Below are 4,886 nucleotides of genomic sequence, written 5' to 3'. Positions count from 1 at the left end.
GGCAGCTTTTGCTCATTCTTGTTCCCTGAAGGCCCACATGTTCACACACACACACACACACACACACACACACACAGGTGAGCGACCATTTAAGTGCGATCAATGCAAGGCTGCTTTTGCTAATTCTGGTTCCATGAAGACATATGTTCACACACACACACACACACACACACACACACACACACACACACACACACACACACACAGGGGAACAACCACATGAGTGTGGTCAATCCAAGGCTGCATTTGCTCGATCTGGTTCCCGAAGGACCACATGTTGACACACACAGCTGAACGACCACCTAAGTGCGATCAATGCAGTGCTGCTTTTACTAATTCTGGTTCCTTGAAGAAACATGTTCACACACACACACACACACACACACACACACACAGGGGAAAGACCACATAAGTGCGGTCAATGCAGTTCTGCTTTTTCTGAGTCTGAGTCTGGTTCCTGCTCAGTTTGGTAACCTGGGCTCGTATTCTTGAAAAAACTGCAACATTGTGTTCTTTAAAGTCAAACTGTCGTTTAACTACCGCCCGGTATTTATTTTTACTGCCCAGTAATTATTTATTTTCCCCCGGTATTAATGTGTGTCTGGCGGAAGGTCGGCAGCTACCAGAATTGGTTATTTTTAGAATAGGAGATTCCTCATGCTTGCTCCTCTCTACAAACAATATTTGAACAAGATTTATTCTTGAAAAAGCTGCAACTCATATACTGGCCTGTAAAACTCAATAAGTCCGTCAACTGCTAAGTGTTATTTATGAAACACCGGTAAGTCCTTACCGGGTTGTCTCCGAGCTGTAAAGTTAGAGGACCCCTCCCCCTCCTGTAAAGTCGCTACCTGTCAGTAACTTCACCAACACTGTCCATTAAAACCGTCAAGTTCGAATAAATCTTGTTCAAATATTGTTCGTAGATTTATGTCCCTCATGGACACACATTGGTGTCAATTAAGCACCGATATATTGCGGTCAAATACGAGCTTCTGCTCGCGAAAGATTTCAACCGATGCTCGATCATAACGGCCTGTTGCGAAAGCGTGCTTGCGTCTTGTTTAATACATTACAGTGGCAAAAATTTGGTGTCTGATTCCGTAGCCGAACGGTTATCGAATTCGCCTGATGCGCGATTGTGTCGAGTTCGAATCGCCATCAGGCCTGACTTTTTTTTTGTTTTACTCTTTGTCATTAATTTTGTTTGTTTTTGTTTATTTTCTTCGTGTACGTTGTAATATCAAAATTGATTTAAAAAATTAATTTTAGGCGAGAATGAGTTTTTTTTAAATTGATGGTTAACATGATATTACCGTTAACTACCTTGTATACGCCCACCCACCCTATGTACCAGTTTGGCCCAAACGTGGGGGGTGGGCGTTTACTAGGTACTATACCCTTGGCAGGAGCGGGTCCTTAGCTAGAAAAACGATATTTTGGTCATTTGTCATAGAAGTGTTTAAAGGATGCGTTATTGCACAAAACTCCTCCCCCCCTCTCTCTTTCTCTCTCTCTCTCACTCTCTCTCTGTGTCTCTGTCTCTCTCTCTCTCTCTCTCTCTCTCTCTCTCTCTCTCTCACACACACACACACACACACACACACACACACACACACACAAAATCAACCTCTTCAGACATCACTTCCCGCCAAAGATGAAGCTTTGAAGATGAAGACCATTGTTGGAGCAGTCCGCGGTACAAGCCATCAACAAATGTACGACGAGTCAGGCTTTATTTCACTTTAAGAGAGGCGTAAACGTCAAAAATTGATATTATTTCACAAGATTGTACACCGTAAGGTGCCAAACTAGCTACTTACTCACGATATTGCCACCATTAATATCAACTAATAATCCATATCGCCAGCGCAGACCTTTAGATAGGAAAGTTCCATCGTTTAACACTGCATTATACAAAAACTCATTTCTCCCATCTACAACACACCTCTGGAATTCTTTACCAGACTACATAAAACTTAGTAAGTCCCTCAAGCACTTTTTGTCAAAAAACGATTTAAGTCCGCCGTGTTATTGGTATTCTGGAGATCGCATATCACAAACAATTCACTGTAAGCTCAGGCTATATATAAGTGATCTTAATAACGATCTAGTGAGACGACACGTTGCTACAGATGCATCTTGTGACTGCGGATTTCCGTCCGAAACCGTAAAACACTTCCTATTAGATTGTCCAAATTATCGCGAAGCACGTCAAGAAACCATACATACCCTCCCTAACCACAGTATTCACCTCCCCCACCTTCTAAATGGAGACAGACAGTATTCTCTAGATTTGAACAGGAACATTTTTTCCAGAGTACATTCGTTCATTGAACGTTCAGGCCGCTTTGGGCAAACCAGAATCAATGCTCCACAAGCCGGACAACAACTTTAATTTCTGCACAACTCCCTCTTCTTTCTATTCATTTTTATTCATCTTCCCCTCTTTCCTTCCTCTTACTGTCTTTCTTTATAATGATTATGCAACGTTTATTATGTTATGATAATTTTGGATGATTAATGAGATGAGGATGATTATAATGATGATGCTTTGGATTTCCAATTTGGTTTATTTAGACAAATTGTTCAGCCGTTACCGCCTTACGTTATAATATCCATGCAGGAACACCACTATAAGCTTCTAGCTTGTTGCTGTTACCTGTGTCTTTTGTACACATGTCATGATTGTAACATTTGTTGAAATAAACTTATGTTTAAACCAAAGATGAAGCTTTCGTTTCTTCTTTTTCCTCCCAGTCAAAAATGTATTGCGATTCTCTAGCCACTCCAGAAACCTTTTTCTGTCCAATCCCCGAAGCATGTCTAAGGAAAGGAAACAATTGAAAAACAACAATAACAGCAGACTGAATAATCTTTATTTATTTTCCTTGTCTACTAGTCCACTGGTCAAAACTGGGGGGGTGAGCGTTTACTAGGTACTACACTTGTCACAAAAAGTCAAGGAACAACTGACATATTCACATGGAAAAAGCAAACAGCAATATCTTCATAACCCGAAAAACGAAATCAACCAAACTTGGCTAATGCACTGACAACAACTCGCAAATTGTCTAGACAGCATCATTGGCCGCATGTGATGCACGGACGCGGTGCTAGGCAGGCGGAAAGTGCAGGCCCTCCACGTCAAAAATGCGCCTAAATTCACTGGCTCAGCAGAATGAACATTGGTACTGAACATCGGAACTGATCATGGCACGTGCTAGGCGGACGTCTGGGCTGTGAAACTCACCGCACTGAAAGCCTTTATAAGCCAGCGTTTCACAGCTATGGTCCATTCCAACACCATGGTCCAGAGATGATCGCTGCCAGATGTCGACAAAGGACGAGCCCTTGCCTGGCTTCAGCGCGGCGCCACCTACCGAGCTGTTGCCCACCGACTTGGGGTGTCTCCATTGGTTGTCTGGAGGCTACAAGAACGCTGGAGAGCGACTGGACGGGTCCAGGACAGGCCAAGATCTGGGAGACCAAAAACGACTGATGCAAGGGCTGATCGTTACATCGTCCGCCAGGCTCTGACGTCACGCACCATCACTGCAGAGCGCATCAGGGGGCAGCTAAGGGTGGCTACCAACATTCAAGTCAGCACGCAGACCATCAGGAACCATCTCCACAACGTGCGGCTCCGTTCCAGGGTACCAGCCAAGAAGCCCAAGCTGACTCCAGTCCACAAACGAGCCCGCCGAGACTGGTCTGCTCGTCATTCGAGATGGACACGTCATCAATGGGCCACTGTTCTCTTCAGCGACGAAAGCAGGTTTAATCTGATGCATCCGGACAAGCGGCTGTCCGTATGGCGACGAGAAGGCGAACGGTTTAACCAGGACTGTGTCCAGGAGGTCCTCGCGTATGGTGGAGGCTCCGTGATGGTATGGGGAGGCTTCTCTGCCAACCATAAGACCCCCCTGTACCACATCCAGGGGAATCTGACCGGGGCACGCTACAGGGACGAGATTCTGGGTCCGATTGTCATCCCTTTCCTGCAACAGCTGGGACCCCAGGCCACTTTGCAGGACGACAACGCCACACCGCATCGCGCCAGGGTGGTTGGGGCCTTCCTGCAGCAGCAGGGAGTTCACAGAATGGAATGGCCAGCCTGCAGCCCAGACTTAAACCCAATCGAAAATGTCTGGGATCATCTTGACAGGCAGCTGCGAGACAATCACCCTCCCCCAAACACCCTTCAGGACCTGCTGGCATACCTCCAACATGAATGGCAAAACCTGGACCAGCAGCTCCTCAGAAGACATGTGCAGTCCATGCGTCGACGCTGCAACGAATGCTTGGCCCGGCGGGGTGCCCATACCCATTACTGACATTGTTTTGTTGACATGAGACAGTTGTGACTTTTGAAATTCAACACGCTTGCAGTGAACTGAGTTTAACTCATCATTCCGTTATTGGATACCAATGAAATTTGCCACATTCAATGTGTGGCCCAGAAGGTGTACTTTGGTGTAAACGATTAATAAATTGGTGAAATCGTTTCGGAGATATGACTTTTTGAATTTTTGTTCCTTGACTTTTTGTGACTAGTGTATACCATGTACACCTGCATGCAACTGAGGTTTATAAAAAAAATAAAAATAAAATCTCCCCGTGTTTTTATTTCATTCAGTTTGTTTGGGTTGTTGCTATTGACTTTGAAACTGACACGCCGGCGAAAACGCCGGTAACGCGTGCGCAGAGAAGAGCAAGCATCGGGAATCTTCAATTCTAAAAATAACCAACTGATAGCTGCCGACCTTCCGCTAAACACACATGAATACCGGGGAAAAATAAATAATTACTGAGCAGTAAAAATAAATACTGGGCGGTAGTTAAACGACAGTTTGACTTTGAAGGACACAATGTTGCAGCTTTTT

Source organism: Littorina saxatilis, linkage group LG7, assembly GCF_037325665.1.
Source record: "Littorina saxatilis isolate snail1 linkage group LG7, US_GU_Lsax_2.0, whole genome shotgun sequence".
Lineage (NCBI taxonomy): Eukaryota > Metazoa > Mollusca > Gastropoda > Littorinimorpha > Littorinidae > Littorina > Littorina saxatilis.
This window is presented reverse-complemented; position numbering follows the sequence as displayed.